We start from the raw sequence: 22,370 nt of genomic DNA, 5'->3' as shown, positions 1-22,370 counted from the left end.
AGCAGAGAGCCTGATGCGGGGCTCCATCCCAGGACCCTAAGATCATGACCTGAGCCGATGGCAGAAGTTTAAGTCACTGAGCCACCCAGGCGCCCCTCATATTACATTTAGTTTTTATGTCTTCATAGGCTCCTCTTGGCTGTGACTTTTTCTCAAACTCTCCTGGTTTTTGATGACCTGGAGTCATCAATGTTTGAAAAATACTGGTCAGATATTTTGTAGAATGTCCCTCAACTGGGATTTCTCTGATGTTTTTTCTCATGATTAGCTTAGGGTTATGGGTTTGGGGAAGGAAGACCACAGAAGGAAAATGCTAGTCTCATAAAGGGTACATACTATCAATGTCTTATCACTGTTGGTGTTAACTCTGATCACCTGGTTGAAGTAGCAGTGTATGTCAGGCTTTTTCACTGTAAAGTTACTCCCCTCCTTGCCCCCAGCCCCCTTTCCATACCACACGCTTTGGAAGGAAGCCACAAAGTGTAGCCCATGCTTTGGGAGTGGGAAATTAAGCTCCATCTCCTTGAGGGGGATGTATCTACATAAATTAATTGGAATTCTCCTGCATGAGAAACCTGTCTGTTCTATGAGAGCTTTTTAGATGCTAGAACCAATGGGCTTTACATATGGGAAAAGAGGGGACTGAGAGGAGTCAGGAATGACTTCCAAGTTGTTGTGGGACCTTTGGCAAGGCCCCTTCCCTCCCTGGGCCACCTCTGTGAAATAGCTGGAATACCAGATCTTGGACATGCTCCATGATTCTGACAGATGTTTTGGGGAGAGTATGAAGGCTTTGATTCCTCTGGTTCTGACGTGGGGCTGCACTGTCAGAGGTGGGCAGAAGAGACTCTAGCCTGGTAAGGGGAACATCTTGCCTCATGGCCAGAGCTGGGAATTCAGGATCTTGAGTCAAAGGCATCTTGTGCGGAGGGAAGAGATTCCTACATTCATAATCAGGAGCTAGTCCCAATGACCAGGGGGTGAAGTAGAGGGGAAAACAGCAGGGGCAAAGGGCCTAGAGTGGGCCAGGAGAAGAGGTCAGCCTAGCAAAAGGATGCTAGGCAGTCTGAGAGTCAGATGGCTTGGGTATCCTTTTCCTCAGTGTGCTCTGCTTCACAATGTGATTCCACCACCCTTGCTAGAGGGCCTGGGTTTTCCCATCTTCAAACTTAGGTTAATCTTACTGGGGATTAGTGCTGGAGAAGCAACCTGCCTAGAATCCCAAGATGGAAACTAGCCTTGAAGCAGACCTCTGAAGCCTGGCCCTGATCATGTCTTCCATGATTCTTTTCTCCTCCCCTAATCAAATCCCCAGCCCCTCATTCTGGCATTAGAGGCTCTTTTTCACTCACCTTGTCAGAGAAGGCCTCTGGCTTCAGGAACACTGTTAGGAGCCAACTTTGGGATTCTAATATATTTGGCTAGGGTGCTCATGTTTTGGGTTAAGGCATGGAGAAGAAGATGTTCTTTGCCTAAAGTGACATCTTTTCCCTGTGTCCTCACTCCTTAGTGTGTGGTGTGGCCCAGTCTGGGCCTCCAAAAGGGAGGACTGTTCTCCAAGGTCTTTAAGGTCACATCCAAGTCCAAAATATAGTCTTTGCTGAAGACCAGAGAAGATAGGCCCCCTTTGCTGGGACTCTAAACAGAAACCAGAAGGAGAACCAGGTGGAGGATAAGGAGCCATGGACCTAATATGCCTCAGGGTCTGTTACCATGCTGAAGCTACTTGTCTTTGTTTCCTTCACAGTTTACCCTACTCCTCTGCTGCAGAGGGCCCTGCGCCTGGGGGTGAGGTTCTCAGGGACCAGGTTCTCCTGGGATCAGACTTTTAAAGTTCCACACACTTCTGTGAACAAAAGCAGATTGTCAGGGACAAAACCAGATTCAGGAATATCCCTCCTTCTCAGGTGACCAAGAATGCCAGCACTAGCTCCCTTGGTTGAGGGTATGGAGGATGGTTGGGAAGGAATCCTATTCATTTAGTAAACATTTATTGAACACCTACTGTGTGTCTGATACTAAACTGGGTGATAGGGATACAATAAAGAAACATGATAAACCAGGTCTGTCTTCCTTCCCAGAGTTTAAGACAATTTGTGCCATAGGCCTATTTGGTGATCTGGTGAAGCCTTATGGACCTTTCCTCAGAAAATAATATCTTTTAAATATATAAAATGAAATAGAGTTACAAAAGAAACTGATTATATTGAAATATAATTATTAAAATGTGGAAAAATCAGATATGTGCTTATGGTAATATATTTTCTCCTCACTAATCCCTTACATCACAAGACACAGTAGAGGGTCTAATGACTATCATGATATTAAAATAAGGATGAGATTACATGATATTTCAACAGATTCATAACATCTATAATGTGATATGAAAATCTTTGTGATTTTTATTGGTGACAGAATCACACGTACTACAACTATGTTACATTCTTTACTGAAAATAAAGGTTAAATTTCAATTAGAGTGAATAAAGATGTATATTTTTTCCCATCCAAATTCATTGGCCCCTCCAAACCCTGTCCGAGGATTGAACTCGATGTCCATCGACCCAAATTAAGAACCCCTGATTATAGAAATGTCCTTCCTGTCTCTCTTCCTTCTTAAACAGCTTTCCTTTGGAGCACGGAACTTGGGTTTTATTCAGGGTTTTATTGTTATGTAACCTCAAGCCAATTTGCCTCTCTGGGCCATGGTTTCCTCAGTCTGAAACAATGGGAAAGGTAAGAATCAAAAGGGCAGACCTTAACTATATATGCTCCAGGCAATTAATTTGTGTACTCTAAATCCTCACAACCGCACTGTTAGGAAAGATTTTGAAATAATCTTCCCATTTCAAAGTTGGTTAAACTGAGGCTCCTAGCGAGGCTATCACTTGACCAGTGTCTTAGCGGCAGGAGCTGATGGGTGACTGGCCAGACCCCAATAACCACATACTCCATGGATGAAATTAGGAACTACTCTCTTTTGGATCAGAAGAAACCTGGCCCAGAAATCCCTGCAGGTGGGGGGTAGAGTCGTGTCTCTGAGACCGTTGGCTTACGCCAAGTGGCTTACGGAGAGTAAGACGTCAAGAAGCCGGGGATCTATGATTGTGCAGTGACTGGCACGCAGCCTACTTTGGGCTTCGCGCCTGCGTGTTCCCAACTAATTCCCGAAGTGCTGTCAAACAGCCTGGCAAAAGGGAACAAGTCCTCTCCTGGCCAATCCTGTGAAAGGGTGGGCTTGGCTCATAAGCCAATCAAAGACCCCCCCAGGGGGCGGAGTTTTCTTCGGCCTGGATCCGGGCCTGGGGCGTAAAGCTAAAGTGTTTCCATCTCCAGCCAATCCCAGGGAAGGCAGGAGGGCACTCTTCCAATGGGAGCCAGAGAGTGGTCGGTAGCTGTGGAGGCCTGCTAACCCGCTAGCTCTCTAGCGGGCTGGAGGGACGCGTCCAGTGCGTTCACTAGAGCCAGCCGCAGGCCCCTCGAATCTGCTAGCGCTCGGCAGCGGCGGCGCGGAGGGCAGGAGGTGTCTGGTGAGACGCTGTAAAGACGGGGGTGTGGGGTGTGAGGGAAAGAGGCCGGGCTGGAGCGCCTGAGGGGTGGGGCCTGGGCGAGCTTTTACCTGGGCGGCCTCTTAACCCTAGGTCAACGGGTTGCGGAGGATCGTGCGGGTAGCAAAGGGAGGGCGAGTGCCCCTGCAGTCCCAGACAACAACCAGGTGAGTACCCTGCGGAGCCCATCACCCGTGCCCATCCCTGTCTCTTGGGAAACGGTTCCGTGCAGGTCTGCAGCTCACGTGATCGTCTGCGTGCTTGTAAATCTCCGTCTCTCTGCTGCCCTTCTCCCTCTCTTTCTCCATCTTTCTGTCTATGTGTCCTGTATTTCTGCCTGTCTCCTTCTCTGAGACATACTAGACGTCCCAGACCTAGAAGGATGAACCCTGACGCTACCAAACTAGCTATGAGACCTTGAGCCATCTACATCACTCATATAGACCTCAGTTTCTTCATCTGTCAAATGGGAGTCTAATAATCTCCATCTGAGACAATACATGTGCATCTCTTTGCCCCGTGCCTGGCCCCTAGAAATTTTTCAATAAATGATGACTGTCGTGACTGAAAAAAAATATATGATCTCTTTTGGTCTTTGGCTTTGTTTTCTCCCTGCTTCTCTCTGACCCTACCCCCATTGATTCTTCTTTCTCAATGGTTCTTTTAATGTTACTGTTTTTCATCTTTCTATCTGTCTCTTTCCCATCTCTAAGCAGGTTAGAGGTGCATTGTTTATAGCAATGAGTCTGGCCTGAGAGCATCTGTGAGCTTAGCCTGGGGCTCTGGACTGTTCTGTGGGTTAAAAAAAAAAAAAAAAAAGGAGCCTGGCCTTGGCCTGCTTCTGGCCTCACTGAGGAGAGAGCCCTCCTTGTTCCCCACCGTACTGTGTTAAACACGGAGAGACCTCCAGAGTGGGGGGCAACTCTGATGAAAAAGTGAACCAGGCCCTTTATCCTTTATTATGTTGGTCACCACAAGAAGACCAGGTTACATCACCACACAGCCCTCTTTTCTGTCCCCATCCTGAAATCCTTTAACCTGACCTTCTGGAACTCACTGTCAGCAGCAGCAGAATCTCCATTCTCACCTTGGCTTCTGAATAGTTCCTTCATTTTCTTGCCATGCCTTAGTGGTTCTTATACCTATCAGACCCAACACTCTATTTTTATAATTTCTATTTTGAAATGTCTCTTTCACTGTCCTGAAATGAAGTGCATAGATAACAGAATCTGTTTACACACATAATTCCTCCCAACCAATGTAATGTCCTAATTGTAATATAAGGGAGAAGTAAACAAAGAGTAATTTCTAATAAAACAATATGTATTTCAATATGTAAAGGCTGGGATATAATTTCGCTAGAAGACATAATGAATGGTCTTGCATATAATGATCCTCGTGTCTGGGAATATGACACATCTGTGTTGATTGCTGACTCAGAAACCATGGGTAGGGTGATGTGATTTTCTGAGTCATGAATAATTCTTCATAAAGTTTTAAACAAAACCAAGGGTAGTCCTCCCTCAATTTATATGGATCATTTGAATTTCTAGAATAGTCAGTATATACTAAAATCCATGATCTGGCCCCCATAACCTCTCTGAACTTCTCTCCTACCATTCTCCCCACTTGTTTCCTCTATTCCACCCACACTGGCCTCCTTTATGCTACTTGAACATATTAGGCACACACCCACCTCAGGGATTTGTACTAGACCATCCCCCAGACCTGAAAGGCTTTCCCCCCAAATATATACTAGGCTCATGCCCTCACTTCCTTCAGGCCCATACCCAGATGTCACTTTCTCAGGGAGGCCTACCCTGACCATCCTGTTTAAAATTGCAGCTCTCCCCTAACATAGACCCCAATCTATTTTTTCCATACTGCTCCTCACCCTCTTCTATAATATATAATCTACACCTTTATTGTGTTTGTTATTTATTGTTTGACTCTTCTACTGGATTGTAAGCTCAGAAGAGCAGAGATTTTTCTTTTTTGTGCCTTGGTGTATGCCTATTACCTAAAACAGTGCTTAGCATAGAATAGCTCTCTCAATAAATGTTTGTCGAATGAATAAATGAATGAAATGCACAGGTTTTTCACTTACATTGTTGTTTGGGGGGATGTTCTAAAGTTGTATGGTATGCAGCACAATTATTTGCTGTGTGGAGCTGTCTTGTGCACTGTAGGATGCTGAGCACCCCTGGTCCATGGCCACTAAATGTCACTAGTGATCTCCAGTTATTGCGAAAATAAAAAATGCCCCAAAACATCCCTTGACTGTCTACCCCCCTGCTGAGAACCACTGCTTGAATAGAAATTAGCTTTCTCCTGAGCATGCCGCTCCCCAGGAGTCCCCTCACACCCCTCTTACCAGCAGGCCAAGAGGTGAAGATAGGTGTCATTACTCTAATTGGCCTACCCAGACACTTTGTCTCTCTCCTCCTCAAACCACCTTTTTCTTAGAATTTAAACATTTTTTATTTTTAAATAACTTCAGGTTTAAAAACCTATAAAAATAGTATGAAGGATTCTCATATATCCTTCACTCATATTCCTTAAGTATTAATAAATTATTCAACTATCGTTCAATCAAAATTAGGGATTTAACACTGGTAAAATACTATTAATGAAAGTATAGAACTTATTCAGATTTCATCATTTTTTCCACTAATATAAATTTTCTCTTTTGGGATCTAATTCAGGATCCCATATTGCCTTCAGTTGTCATATCTCCTTAGACTCTTCCAATCTAGGACAGTTCTTTAGTCTTTCTTTGTCTTTCATGACTTTGATACTTTTGAAGAGTCCTGGCCTGCTATTTTATAGAATTTGGGTTTTTCTGATGTTTCCTTGTGATTATAGTTAAGTTATGTAATTTTTTTAAAAGATTTTATTTATTTATTTGACAGAGAGAAATCACAAGTAGATGGAGAGGCAGGCAGAGAGAGAGAGAGGGAAGCAGGCTCTCTGCTGAGCAGAGAGCCCGATGCGGGACTCGATCCCAGGACTCTGAGATCATGACCTGAGCCGAAGGCAGCGGCTTAACCCACTGAGCCACCCAGGCGCCCAAGTTATGTAATTTTAATTTTGGCAAGAAGACCGCAGAAGAGATATGTCTTCGGTACTTTGTATCAGAAGGTACATGATGTCAGTTTGTCCCAATACTGGTTTTGTTCACTTTGACTATTTGTTTAAGGTGGTGTCAGCCAGGTTTCTCCAGTATAGTTCCTCTTTTTTCCTTTGTAACTAGTAAGTAATTTGTGGGAGGATACTCTAAGATTATGTACATGTCAACCACCTTGGTTTTTTGTTTGTTTGTTTTGTTTGTTTTGGTGGTTTGTTTGTTTGTTTGTTTTTTAAGAGAGGGTGTTAGGAAGGGGCAGAGAGAGGGAGAGAGAGAACTCTAAGCTGTCTCCATGCCCAGTGTAGAGCTCAACACGGGGCTTGATCTCACAACCCTGAGCTCATGCATGACCTGAGCCAAAATCAAGAGTCAGGCACTCAGCCATCTGAGCCACCCAGAGGCCCCACAACCACCTTGCTTAAACTTCAGACCATCAGACTAGACCATTACCCACCCATCTGTGTTATAGTCAGGTACAGACATACACACATACCTGTCCCCATCATACTTCATTCTAGAATTTAGCTACTAGCTCACTGTCAGTGTTTAACACTATCCCAGTTTCACTTCTTGGTGACTTTAGTATCCTCATAAATGATCCTTCCAATGTTCCTGTCACTTAGTTCTGTGATCTGCTTTCCTATAATGCTCTTGCCTTTCAGCCGCACCTCAGCCACACTCTCCAACGGTCTTACCCTTCTTGTCAGCATGTATGACGGCACCACTTCTATACTCTGTTTTGGGCATCCTGCTGCCCAGCCAGTGCTTCTTAACCTTTTAGTTTACTCCTTCCAGCTCCCCAACTCCCAACAATCCCTCAACACCACCAAGACTGAACATTTTCACTACCCTTTACTTCCTCCGTGTTCCCATGTCCTTCCTTTAATCAGCTTAGATTCCATGGTCTATCATGATAATCATCCCTTTGCATACATCCTCGCTTCTGTGGTGCTGTGTACTTCAGCATGTTTATAGGACGAAACCCCAGCCCTGCTTAAATCCAACTCTCTGCCTGCCCCACTGCACTTCCCTAGACCGTTCACTCCCCTGTCTTCCTAGCTGACTGTTTTGTGTCTTTTCTCTCCTCAAATCTCCTGATACCACTTCTTCCATCTTGTGCTCAAGCTTCTGGCTTAACTCAAGGATCAAAACCATCAGAAAAAAACCTGTACGGATTCCCATGATCACACCTAACCACCAAACAGCATCTGTATTCACACACTCTGCCTTCTTCTCTGTTATTATGAATAAACTAGCCCTGCTGTCATCAAAATCCAGTTCCTCTACTGGCACTAGAACCCATCCTCTTTTATCTCCTTGAAGACAATGCTTCAGCAAATTCCCCCTCTACAAGATCATTTCCATTAGCACACAGAGATTCGTTATTGTTCTCATCTTTTTGTTACAGCTTTATTGAGGTATATTTAATATCATAAAATTTCAGTGTTTTTTGTATATTCACACAGTTGGCAACCATCACTGCAATCAATTTTAGAACATTTTTATCGCCCCCCCAAAGAAGCTTCATACTCGTTAGCAGTCCCTCCCTGGACCTCCCCTCCTCTCAGTCATAGGTAACCACTAATCTGCTTTCTGACTGTATTTATTGATTTCTCTAATCTAGACATTTTATGTAAATGAGATCATATAATATATTGTTTTTTATGACTGACTTCTTTCATTTAGCATAATGGTTTTGAGGTTCATCCATGTTGTTGATATAGCATTCCTTTTTACTGTCAAATAATATTCCATTATATGGGCATGCCACATTTTGTGTATCTTATCCATTTGTTAGTTGATGGACATTTCAGTGGTTTTCACGTTTGGTATTATGAATAATACTGCTCTGAACATTTGTGCACAAGTTTTTGTGCAGATGTATGTTTTCTTTTCCCTTTGGTAGATACCTGGGAAGTGGAATTGCTTGGTAATATGGCAAATATATGTTTAACTTTTTGAGGAACTGTTCACAGAAGTGGCTGTACCATTTTAAATTCCCAACAGCAATGTATGAGGGTTTCAATTTCTCCATATCCTCACTCCTCACTGACACTTTTTACTGCCTGTCTTTTTTTATTATAGCCATCCTAGTGAGTATGAAGGGGTACCTCATTGTGGTTTTGATTTACATTTCCCTAATCACTAATAATGTTGAGCATCTTTTAATGTGTTCATTGCCTATTTGTGCTTCTTCTTTGGAGAAATGTCTCTTCAAATCCTTAGTCATTTTTAAATTAGATTGTCTTACTGTTGAGTTATAAATGATCTTTTTATGTTTGGGACAGAAGTCTCTTGTCAGATATGTGAGTTGCATATATTTTCTCCCATTCTGTGGGTTGTCTTTTTACTTACTTGATGGTGTCCTTTGATGCACCAAAGTTTTTAATTTGGGGAAAGTCCAATTAAGCAATTTTTTCTCACTTGAGCATTTTGTGTCAGATCCAAGAAAACATTCCCCAACCCAAAGTCTCAAAGGTTTCTTCCCGCTTTTTCTTCTAGGAATTGTATGGGTTTAGCTATTACATTTAGGTTGATGATCCATTTTGAGTTCATTTTTGTGTATGATGTGAGGCAAAGGTCCAAATTTCATTCTTCTGTATGTGGATGGCTAGTTGGCCCAGTACATTTTGTTGAAAAGAGTATTTTTACCCCTTTGAATTGTCTTGGCAACCCTTGTCAGAAGTCAAATGACCATAAATCCTAAATGTAGAAGTTAATTATCTGGATTTTCAATTCTACCTCATTGATCTGTAGGTGTGTCACTATGTCAGACCACCCTGTCTTGATTACTATAGCTATGTTGTAAGTTTTGACATCAGGAATGGGAGTCCTCCAACTTCGTTCTTCTTTTGCAAGACTGTTCGGACTATTCTAAGTCCCTTGCATTTCCATATGAATTTTAAGATCAGCTTGTCAATTTCTGCAGAAAAACAGCTGGGATTTTTATAAGAATTATATTGAATCTATATATCCATTTAGGAAGTATTGTTTTTTAACAATATTAAGATTCCCAATCCATGAACATGAGATGTCTTTCCATTGAGACCTTCTTTATCTTCTTTCAGAAGTATTTTGTAGTTTTCAACATATAAATCTTATACTTCTGTTTTTTTAAAGATTTTATTTATTTACTTGACAGACAGAGATCACAAGTAGGCAGAGAGGCAGGCAGAGAGAGAGAGTGGGAAGCAGACTCCCTGCTGAGCAGAGAGCCCCATGTGGGGCTCCATCCCAGGACCCTGAGATCATGACCTGAGCCAAAGGCAGAGGCTTTAACCCACTGAGTCATCCAGGTGCCCCAAATCTTACACTTCTTTTGTTAAATTTATTCTTAGGTATTTTATTCTTTTTGTTACTATTATAAATGGAATTATTTTCCTAATTTCACTTCCAGAGTGTTCATTGCTAGTGCATAGAAATACAATTGATTTTTGTTTCTTGATCTTCTATCCTGACACATTGCTGAACTGATTAGTTCAAATAGTTTTTTACTGGATTCCTTAGAGTTTTCTATATACAAGATCATGTCATCTGCAAATATAGTTTTACTCGTCCTTTCTAATCTGGATGCCTTTTCTTTCTTTTTTTGACTAATTGCCCTGACTGATCTTCTAGTACAGTGTTGCCTAGAAGTGATGAGAACAGATATTCTTGTCTTGTTCCTGATTTTAGGGGGAAGGTATTGAGTCTATCCATATAGTATATTGGTCTAGAGTTTTCTTGTGATGTCTTTGGTTTTGGTATCAGAGTAATACTAGTTGCATAGAATGAGCTGGAAAGTGTTTCTTCCTCTATTTTTGGAAGAGTTTGGGATTAATATATGCTTTTTTAAATGTCATTTGTCTTTTCTGTTCCTTTGTTCTTCTGTTCCTCTCCTGTGTTCAGTAGCTATTTTCTATTTTAACTTTTTAATTTCCTTGTTAACTGTATATATGTTTAGTTAGATTTTTAAGGCTTCTCTGGGGATTACAATTAACATCTTAACTGGAAAAAATCTACTTCAAATTAATTCAAATTTCAGTAGTAACTTTGTGCCAATATGCCTCTGTTCCCTCTTTCCTTCTTTTTTTAGTGTTATTATCATATGAATTACTTCTTACGTTATAAGCCCATCAACACAGTTCTATTATTATTACTTTATACAGTTGTCTTTTAAAACAGAAGAATAAGAGTTACAAATTAAAATACTTTCTTTCAGGGGCACCTGGGTGGCTAAGTGGGTTAAGCCTCTGCCATCAGCTCAGGTCATGATCCCAGGGTCCTGGGATCGAGCCCCAAATCTGGCTCTCTGCTCAGCAGGGAATCTGCTTCCCCTGCCCTCCCCTTCGTGCACCCTGCCCCCCGCCTCTCTGCCTACTTGTGATCTCTGTCAAATAAATAAAATCTTTAAAAAAAATACTTTCTTTCATAATACCTATTTCAAGTTACCATTTACTGTCCTTTAAGCCTGAAAGTAGTGTTTCTTGTAGGATAAGTCTTCCAGCAACAAATTTTTTTCAGTTTTTGTTTATCTTAACTTCTCTTTCATGATTGAAGAACCAGTTTATCTAGATACAGAATTCTGAGTTGACAGTCTTTTTCTGTAAATATATATTTTTTTAATTTATTTGTCAGAGAGAGAGCGAGCGAGAGTGAGCACAGGCAGACAGAGTGGAAGGCAGAGTCAGAGGGAGAAGCAGGCTCCCCGCGGAGCAAGGAGCCGGATGCGGGACTCGATCCCAGGACGCTGGGATCACGACCTGAGCCGAAGGCAGTTGCCCAACCAACTGAGCCACCCAGGCGTCCCTTTCTGTAAATATTTTAAAGATGGCATCACATTATCTTCTGGCCTCCGTGGTTTCTGATGAGAAGTCAGCTGTTAACTTTATTGAAGGTCCCATATATGTGATAAGTCAGTTTTCTCTTGCTTCAGTCAAGATTTTCTTCTCATCTTTGCTTTTATCGGTTGCATTATCATGTATCTAGGTGTGGATTTCTTTGAGCTTACTCTGCTTGCATTTACTTCTTAAGTGTACAGGTTAATATTTTTCATCAAGTTTGCAGTGTTTTGGCCCCTTCTCTTCCACTTGCCCTTTTGGTACTCCCGTTATGCATATGTTGGCACTTTTGGTGGTGTCCTATAGATTTGTGAAGCTCCGTTTTTTTTTTTCCCCCCCCCTTGGTTCTTTTTTCTTTCTGTTCTTCAGAATGTATAATTTTTTTTAAGATTTTTATTTATTTGTTAGAGAGAGAGAGAGAGAGATACAGAGCGCAAGCACAGGCAGACAGAGTGGCAGGCTAGAGGCAGAGGGAGAAGCAGGCTCCCTGCCGATCAAGGAGCCCTATGTGGGACTCGATCCCAGGACGCTGGGATCATGACCTGAGCCGAAGGCAGCCACTTAACCAACTGAGCCACCCAGGCGTCCCATAATGTATAATTTTTATTGCTCTATCATCACCATTACCCTTTCTCCTTTCTGCCAGCTCAAATCTCTTATTGAGCTCCTCTAGGTGAATTTTTCATTTCAACTATTATACTTTTCAACTCCAAATTTTCTGTTTGATTTTTTTTTTATGATTTCTATGTCTTCGCTGATATTTTCCATTTGGAGAGACATTGTTCTCAAACTTTTCCTTAATTCTAAAGATATACTTTCTCTTATTTCTTTGAAAATATTTATAGTAGGGACGCCTGAGTGGCTCAATTGGTTAAGCGGCTGCCTTCGGCTCAGGTCATGATCCCAGCGTCCTGGGATCGAGTCCCACATCGGGCTCTTTGCTCCGCGGGAGCCTGCTTCTCCCTCTGACTCTGCCTTCCACTCTGTTTGCCTATGCTCGCTCTCGCTCACTCTCTCTCTGACAAATAAATAAATAAAATCTTTAAAAAAAAAAAAAGAAAATATTTATAGTAATAGTTTAAAGTCTTTGTTAAGTTCCAAACATGGACTCCTTCAGGGACATGTTCTTTTGGCTCCCTTTTTTTTTTTTTTTTTTTGGTACATGTAACATACTTTGTTATTTCTTTTCATATCTCATATTTTTTTGTCAAAAACAGCATTTTTTAATGTTCTTATTTATTTAAGTAATCTCCATACCCAACATGGGGCCTGAACTCATGGCCCCAAGATCAAGAGTCACATGCTCTTTTGACTGAGCCAGCTAGGTGCCCCCAAACCTGGGCATTTTAGATACTCTAGTCTAACTCTGGTATTAATCTCTTCTACCTTAAGGTTTGTTTTTTCTGGGATATGTGTGTGTATGTGTGGTATTTGTGTGTATGGTTGTTTTTATTTTTCTCATTGCTGTTTATTTGCTCAGTTACCTTTCTCAACTAATTCTGTGGATTCTGTATTCCTTGCACTATGTGGCCCCCAAGTTCTCTGCTAACTTTTTTTTTTAACTTCTTGTTTCTGTTTTTAAGCCTGGATTCCTAAGAGATCACACCTGTGTAAGTATATGTTGGTGGTCAGCCAGTGATTGGCTGTATTTCCTTAAATGCCTTGTCCATATGTCTTCCATCCTTTGCCAAGAGGATCTGTGTGAGAGGGCATGTCTTCAAACTTTAGCCAGTTTACAAGGCAGCCTTAGCTTTCACATGCTGCTTATAGTCAGCCAGAGGTGAGTGACTTGGGGCCTGTCCTTTTCCACCTCTTTTTTGGGCATGTGCATAGCTTTGAAGCCCTTTAAATACCTGGGAATATATCAGGGCTTTTCAAAGTTTCCTGTGATTGTCTCATTCTCTAGGATTTCCTTTTAAATTCCTGGTCAAAGGAGTCAGTCCTCTTTTTGTCTTCAATTTAGTCAGCTTTTGCCTACTATACTACTGAGCTAGAGAGGGAAAGAGGATGGGAATTAGCTACAAGTTAAAATGTCACAGAACCCGTTGTCTTACCAAGATTCAGTTGTTTCTCTTAAATGATTTTTCACTTCATTCTGTGTCTTTGATTAACTACAAGTTTTGAAATGGTTGTTCTTAGTTGGTTTGCCCATATTTTAATTGTTTTAAAGAGAAAGCCAGTTCACCAAAGTCCTTATTCTGTAATTCCATTATTCTCCTATGGCTCCCATCTTTAAAAAAACTTTTAAAACACGATTCATCACACATCCCCGTGCAACTATGACTTTCTCTATTACCCTAACAGCAAAACTCTCCAAAAGAACTGTCATTTCTCACTTTCTCCTACTCTTCTATTCTGTTTGTTCATACAAAATATATTAGATATGTAATAAAAAATTACATACATGAGTTATCAAGAACTAATGTAATGAAAACTGAAGAAGTCACAACTCCACCCAAGAGTAACATTAATGATAGCATCTATGCCTATGTCCTTTACTGTTCTATTCCCCATATTCTCCACTGCCAGAAATTACCATTCTCTTGAGTCTTATGTTTAACATTTCTCTTGCTTTTTTGATATATTTTTTTCATATTTGTGGAAATGTTTAACCAATACCTTATTTATTTGGCTTGGTCTTGATCTTTGTAAAAAATAGCATCATACTCTATGTGGCCTTCTGTGACTTACTTTTTTTCACTCATTATTATGTTTCAAAGATTCACCTGGGTTCTTGTATGTAACTGCAGCTTGTTCATTCTCAGTGCTGTTTATTTCATTGGGTGACCATAAAACAAATTATTCATCCACATATCTGTTGGTAGACATTTTTTGTTTTCAGCTTTTTGCTCTTAAGAACAGTGCTACTATGAATATTCTTTTTTAAAATATTTTTTTAAAGATTCTATTTATTTACTTGACAGACAGAGATCACAGGTAGGCAGAGAGGCAGGCAGAGACAGAGGAAGGGAAGCAGGCTCCCTGCCGAGCAGAGAGCCGAGTCAAGGGCTGGATCCCAGGACCCGGGAATCACAACCCGAGCTGAAGGCAGAGGCTCTAACCCACTGAGCCACTTAGGTGGCCCCCTACTATGAATATTCTTGTGCGTATCCCCTAGTACACATACATACCCACCTTTTAAAGGTGTATACTGAGAAATAGACTTGCTAGTTGATAGGATGCTTAAACATTCAGCTTGACAGTATCATGCCAAAATGTATTCCTATTTGAAGGTTACCAGTTTATATACCTTTCAGCAATTTGTAAGAGAGCCCATTGATACACACCCTAATCAGTACTTGATACTATCCCACTTTATTATAATGGGTATGAAATGATATCTCATTGTGGACCTAATTAGCATTTTTCCTATCACTAATATGGTTGAGCATTTTTTTCATGTTTATTGGCCATTCATGTTTCTTCTTCAGTAAATGGCTGTTAATGTCTTTTGCCTATTTTTAGAATTGGGATTTTTCTCATTTTTATTGATTTGTAGGAGTTACTTAATTATTTGGATACTCATCAGTTGCCATTTATACATGTTGAATATCTTTTCTCAGTTTGTGGCTTTTTTTTCTTCAAGGTATCTTTGCATGAGCAGGAATTCCTAATTTTTGTTGAGTTGAACAATTCAATCTTTTCTGTATAGTCAACACACTTTTTTTTTTATCATAAAGACATTCTTTATTTTCTTTGATTATGAGTTTAAAATTTCTATTTTTCCTATTTATGTCCTTAGTCCAAATGGAATTGATTTTTGTGTGGTATAAAGGTATGAGGGAGGGAGCCAGTTTCTTTATTTTCCACACAGATAGCCTCATGACCTGAAATGCCACTTCAGTCATACACCAGAGTTCCAGATCTGCTATTGGCCAACTTTCTGTCCCTGAGCCAGTATCACACAGCCTTAATTACTCTACTACCTTACCACTTTAATTGCTGTGGTTTCATGAAGAATCTTAACATTTGGTACAGCAATGTCTTCCCATCTTATTCTTCTTCAGGAATATTGTATGTTCCTGGTGCTCTGTTATTTTAAACACATTTAAGAATCATCTTGTCATGTCCTACAGGAATATTGGAGTTGCAATGCATCTATAGGTGAGTTTGAAGAGAGTTGATATGTTGGTGATGCTGAGTCTTTCTAGCTACGAACATGACATACCCTTTCATTTTAAATTAATTCTTGGATGTCTCTTGGTACGGTTACCTAATTTCCTGCATAGGGTCTTGCATATCTTATGTTAGACTTATTCCCTGGTATTTATGGTTTTGCTGCTATTATAAGGTAGATCTTGTCATTTAACAGGTCTCATCTCATTTGCAGGTGTAGAGAAATGAAGTTGATTTTTTTATGTTACTATTCCAGCCATTCACCTTGCTAAACTTTTATTTTTTTAAGCAAACTTTTAATTTTAGACAATTTTACAGTTACAGAAAAATAAGTAAAGAGATAGTATGGAGCATTCCTGTGTACTCCTCACCATATATTTGTCAAAACTAAGAAAGCCATATTGGTATAATCCTATTAACCAAACTTCAGACTTTATATGGATTTTTCAGTTTTCCCACTAATGTCTTTTTTTCTGTTCTAGGATCCAGTTCAAAATACCACATTGCATTTAGTTGTCATCTCTGTTGCCCTCTGCTCTATGACAGTTTCTTAGTCTTCCCATGTTTTTCATGCTCCATAACAGTTTTGAGGCGTATTGTATAATGTCCCTCACTTTGGATTTGTCTGAAGTTTTCCTCATAATTAGACTGGGGTTGTTTTTGGAAAGAATGCCATAGAGTTGAAGTGCCTTTTTCATCACATTATATCAGAGGTATGTGATATCCCTATGACATCACTGATGTTGACCTTAATCATTGGTTAAGGTAGTGTCTGCCAAGTGTGTCCACTGTAAAGTTGTTATTTTTCCCCTTTTATTTTCTGTTCTTTTGAAGAACCTAGCCCCCCTTCAAGGAGAGGGAGAGGATTAAACGCCATCTCTGGAAGGGGCAGTATTTACATGTAGTATTTGGAATTCTGTAAGAACTATTTCTTTCTTCTTGTTTATTTACCTGCCCATTTACTTATTTATTCAGTCACCTGTTCGTATCAGTATGCACTGGTGCATATTTATTTAATAATTTGAATTATAAATCCAATATTTTGTCATTTGTCTTGTTGCTCAAATTGTTCCAGCTTTGGCCACTGGGAGCTCTTTCAAGTTGGATCCTTTGTCCCTTTTCAGATGTCTCCATCTTTTGTTTTTTTTTTTAAAGATTTTATTTATTTATTTGACAGAGAGAGATCACAAACAGGCAGAGAGGCAGGCAGAGAGAGAGGAGGAAGCAGGCTCCATGCCGAGCAGAGAGCCTGATGTGAGGCTCCATCCCACAACCCTGAGATCATGACCTGAGCCGAAGGCAGAGGCTTAACCCACTGAGCCACCCATGCACCCCACTTTTCTTTTCTTTTTTTTAATTTAAATTCAATTAGCCAAGGTATAGTACATCATTACTATCTGTATATTCTTTTGTGTTTTCTATGTTGACAACAATATTAGCTATAAATAATGACAGTTTGGTTTTTTCCTTTCCAATCTTTATGCCTTTCGTTTGTTCTTCTTGTGTTACTGAGATGGACAGGCCCTTCAGTACAGTGTTGAAGAGAGAAGACAGTAATGTGCATCCTTGTCTTGTTGGGTATTTTAAAGGAAAAACCACTAACTTTTTTCCCTATTAAGAATGATATTTGCTGAAGATTCCTTCAGGTGTTAGCAGATTAAAGCAAGTGCCAACCTGTCACTGTGCTAAGAAGTTTTTATTATTGTTTTTAAATCACCAAAAGGTGTTGCATTTTTTATATCAAATACCTTTTTTATTTCTTAAGACCATTATGGATTTTTTTCTCAATAATGTGATAATGTGGTAAAGGCTGTGTACAGATTTTCCTCATGGTAGACTACCTTTGCATTTCTGGTATAAACACTACTTGGTCATGATCTTTTCCTTTTTATATGGTACTAGATTTAATTTGTTAATATTTGTTTAGGATTTTTGTATCTGTGTCCATGAGTAAAATTGGTCTTTAATTTTCCTTTCTCATGCTATCATAATTTGCTTTTGGTCTCAAGTTCTGCTGGTATCCTAGAATGAGTTGGTGTTCCCTTTTTTTACAATATTCTGGAAGATGCTATATGACTTTGGAACGATCTGTTTGGTAGGATTCTCCTGTAAAACCATCTTGCCCTGGTGTTTTGCTTTTTTAACATTGAATTGATATGTAACTTCTAAATAAAATCTTTTCAAAAATTTAAATGAGAAACTTGAAGTCTGCTCCCATAACATGTTTATTTTATATCAAGTTTTATGCTTGAAGTGGCTACACACAGTCCTGATCGAGACTTTTTAATGATATGTTCTTCAGATTCTTAACAGTCACCACCACCAAGAATCTCTCTGTACAATGGAAGTGATAAAGTATTTAGAACCAATTTTTAACATGTTCAGACATGTTTAACAGTTGAGATGATAGCAGCCTTTTTTGTTTTACTGACAAATATGTTGTGAAAATTTCTTGACAGTGTGATTAGATTTCAAATCCGACTGAACTCTTTCATATTAATTATTTTGAAATAATGATGAAGCTCTTATTTGCAGAACATGCATCCCTGTTAGAACCATCACCCTGCAGCTAGCTTGGACACCATTAAAAGGGCTCATCAGCTGCAAACGGATAGAAGTATCTGGTATTCGTGAAGACAGAGTTTTGGGGCTGCCACCTGGAGCTACGCCCTCCAGAAGCCCCTGCTTGGCCTCCCTGCACCCAGCTCCGCACCAGCCAGTCACAACTCCGGCTGTGTGTGGCTTTTCTTGGCAACTGGAACGCAGACTCCTCCAGCAGCTGCACGGCCCCCTTGTCCTCAGTGAACAGAACACCACAGAAGCTGGCTACTGAAGAGGCTGTCCAAGTGATAGAGCTCCACCTTGGCTCTGCTTAGCACATTTCCCACAAAGCAGAACTGAGTGCTGGATGTTCTGCATTCGTGCTTACTACCCACGGGGACTGTAGAGGGATTTGTCCGGCCCCATTTCACTAAGGACCACCCTGTAAGGATCTCCACAGGAGGCTGCCCATAGTGAGAAGGGGCCTGCCTGGCTTCTCCACGCCTTAAGGCCTACAGGGACACCTCCAGGGCTGAGGGGATCAATACTTTTTCACCTACCCCTGATCCTCGTTATCAGCTGGAAAGTTCTGCCTCCTAGTTTTTGTTCTTTTATTTATTTATTTGTTTGTTTTTGGTAGGAAGAGTTTTAACTGCTTCTTCTATTCCTATAGTAATTAGAGGGCTATTCAGGATTTCTTTTTGCTTTTTGAGTCAATTTTGGTAAGTTACGGGTTTCCAGGAATTGGTCCCTTTTATCTACATTCTCGAATTTATTGGCATAAAGTTCCCTTTTTAAAAAATCCTCTGCTGTATATAATCTGTAACCATGTCTCCTTTTTCATTGCTAATATTGGTTATTTGTGCCTTCTCACTTTTTTTCTTGATCAATCTCACCAGAGGTTTGTCTATTTTATTAGTCTTTTCTAAGAACCAACTTTTGGCTCTGTTGCTCCTCTCTATCGTGTCTTTGTTTTCTATTTCTTTAATTTCCGCTCTTATCTTTTTTGATCTCCTTCCTTCCACATTTTTTGGATTTATTCTGTTGTTCTTTTTCTGATTTCTTATGTTGGACATGGAGCTCACTAATTTTCAGTCTTTCTTGTTTTATAATGTGTGCATTTAAGGATATACATTTCCTTCCAAACACAACTTTTCTACACATTCAAACATGTCATATTTCATTATTGTTCGGTTCCAAGTACTTCAACATTTCCATTGTGGTCACTTCTTTGGTGAGTGATATAGAAGTGTGTTTATAAATTTCTAAATGTGCGGGGAAGTTTTAATGTATCTCTTTGTTATTGAAATCTATCTTAATTGCATTATGGTCTGAGTATGTGGTCCATGTGATAACAACTCTGAAATTTATTAAGACTTGTTTTATGGCTTAATACATGATCAATATTTTTGAATGTTTCCTATGTGCTTTATAAGATGTATGTTCTCTAATTGTTGAATACGGAGTTCTACACATGTCTTATCAAATTTGCTAATTGTATTGTTCAGATTTTCTATATCTACACTGATTTTTTGGTCGTGCTATGCCAGTAATTGTAAGAGGTGTGTTCATTTTCAGCTATGATGGTGGATTTGTCTGTTTCTCCTTATAGTTCTTTTTAAAAATTTTATATACTTTGAGGATATTTTATTAGGAATATTCAAATGAAGAATTGTTATACATTCCTGGTAAATATGTAATGACCTTCTCTATTCGCAATAATGCATTTTTTGAAGTCTGTCTTATCTTATCTTAACACAAGCTTTTCTTCTTGTTTGGATTTGTGTGGTATACAATTTTCCATCCTTTCACTGTTCAACATTTTCATACCCTTATGCTTTAATTATATCTCTTGAGAACGGCATACAGCTGGACTCTTAAAAAATCTAATCTGATGATCTCTTTTAATGGGCAAGTGTAGTCTGTTTCCATTTTCTATGATATATTTGGACTCGTTTCTACCATTGTACTACTTCTTTATTTCTATTTCCTACCACCACCTTTTCTATGCTTTGTTTTTCCCTTTCTGGCCTGTTTTTTAGTTTTGAGATTTGTTTATTTGCTTTCTTATTCAATTTTTTCTTCTGTACTATTTGAAATTTACACATTCTTTTTTTTTACTCTTTCTGTGTTTATCCTTGAACTTTTACCATACATGTGTAACTTATAAGGTCTAAAGTTAAATAGCATTTTAACCTCCCTCTTGAAGAATGCAGGAACCTTCAACTCTGGTCACTCCTCTTTTTACCACATGCTATTGTCTTGAATATGTTAGTTTGTTTCTCTTTTTTTCCTAACCTCACAAATTCTATATCATCATTAGTATTATTTCATACCTGTTTGGCTTTACATGCATACATTCTTGCATCTCAGACCATCATTCTGGGATCATTTTCTTTTATCATAAATACAATGTTTAGATGTCCTTTTAGTACAGGTCTCGGTGTTCAATTTTCCCAGTTGTTGTTGTTTTAGGCAAATGTCTTTATTCTATCCTCATTCTTAAAAATAATTTGTTGTCAGTATTTAGAGGTCTGCTGTCAGTCTAATTGCTATTTTTGGTAGGTGTTTTTGTTTTCTTCTACTTGGGCTACTTTTAAGAAATTCCCTTTGTCTGTCTGTCTGTCTCTCTCTCTCTCTCTCTCTCTGAGAGGGGGATCTGCAAGGGGGCATGCAGTTTCATTCTAACATGTTTAGGCACATATTTCTTTTTTATTCTGCTTTGGAAATTGTTTCATGCTTTTGCATTCATGTTTTTCATAACTTCTAGAAAATTCTCAGCCATTATCTTTTCAAATGTTGTCTTTCTTCCACCCTTTCCATATTTTCTTTCTCAGAATCCAGTCAATCATGTTTTGGGCCTCATTGTATCTTCCGTATCTCATAATGTCTTGTTGATATTTTCTATTTCCTTGTCTTCCTGTATTTCATTCTCATCAATTTCTTCAGATATATCTTTTAACTAAAAAGCTCTCTCTGTAGGTTAGCTCTATTTAATCTCTCTCTCAGCTCTCTCTGTAGGTTAGCTCTATTTAATCTGTCTACTGAGTTTTTTATTTCAATAAGTATATTTTTCATGTGTACAAGCTGTGTATTTTTTGCTTTCTAATTTGCTTAGTCATCCCTAATAGTCTCTTGTTGCTTGCTCACCTTTGTGGTTGTATCTTTTATTTAAAAAGAACGTTTTATACCCTTTTTGTTCAACCAATAATCACTGTTTGCATAAGTATGACATTGTCATTATTGTTCGCATCTATACCACATAGTACACTCTGATTATATATCCTCTATTGTATACCTTTTTGTTTTCCTAGTAATCATCTTTGTTTCTTTTGCCTAGTGTTATCATGCCTATTACTAATTCTTTGAAATTCCTTTTAAAATCCATATCATATCATGTCTCTCTTCTGCTCAAAATTCTCCCATGGCTCCCAGCTCCCTCAGAAGAGAAGCCAAAGCTCTCACCATGGCCCAACGGTTCACACAATGTGGTCCTTGTGCCCTTGCTGACCTCATATCTTATTAATTTTCCCATTACTCACTCTTTCCTAACCACCCTGGCCTCTTTGCTATTCCTCAAACATGTCAGGTACCCTCCCCCTTCAGAGCTGTTGTGCCTGCTATTCTCACTGCCGGAACACTCTTTGCATACAGTCTCATGAGTTTCCCACCCACTTCTAGTATGCTCAAACGTCACCTCCCTAAAGAAGCATTCCCTGACCAAACTAGTCCCATTAACCAGTGTTTTCTAACCCCTTACCCTACTTGATGTCTTATGTTTTTGTACAGAACACTGATCACCACCTGATATATTTTCTATTTATTTATTGTGATTAGTGTTTGTCTTTTCCCAGTAGACTGTAAGCTCCACAAAGCAGGGATTTTGTTTTGTTCACTATTGTATCCCCAGTGCCAAGAAAAACAGTGCATAGTAATATTTAGTAGACACTCAATAAATATTTATGGAATAAACAGTATTAGTTAATTGTTAATTAATGAATGTGCATGATAGAGAAATGCATTGAGAACTAGGCTAGTCAGGAAGGTCTTTCGTGCCATGATAAGGAGCATGGATGTCATTGTTCAGAAGGGTGAGGGTTGTGAAGAAGCGATAAGGATAGGTCCTGGGTTCTTTCAAGAAGTAAATTCCTGGTTGGTAGGCTGGTGACAAAGACCTTTGTTCTCTATGACTGACTGTATGCCCTGAGGCTCCTGAAGG

The 22,370-nt window shown here is 39.5% G+C and overlaps 1 long non-coding RNA gene across 1 annotated transcript; it reads left to right on the top strand.

The window, feature by feature from the left end:
- Positions 1-3,219: 3,219 nt before the first annotated feature.
- On the top strand, positions 3,220-22,119 carry LOC101690950. Its single transcript, XR_201393.3, has 3 exons — positions 3,220-3,529; positions 3,641-3,714; positions 18,146-22,119. It is a non-coding gene; the product is annotated as an uncharacterized LOC101690950 (long non-coding RNA).
- Positions 22,120-22,370: the final 251 nt, after the last annotated feature.

This window comes from Mustela putorius, unplaced genomic scaffold (genome assembly GCF_011764305.1).
Source record: "Mustela putorius furo isolate JIRA1106 unplaced genomic scaffold, ASM1176430v1.1 tig00001566_pilon_pilon_pilon, whole genome shotgun sequence".
Lineage (NCBI taxonomy): Eukaryota > Metazoa > Chordata > Mammalia > Carnivora > Mustelidae > Mustela > Mustela putorius.
Note: the sequence above shows the minus strand (reverse complement) of the source record. Positions and strands in the feature narration are given on the sequence as shown.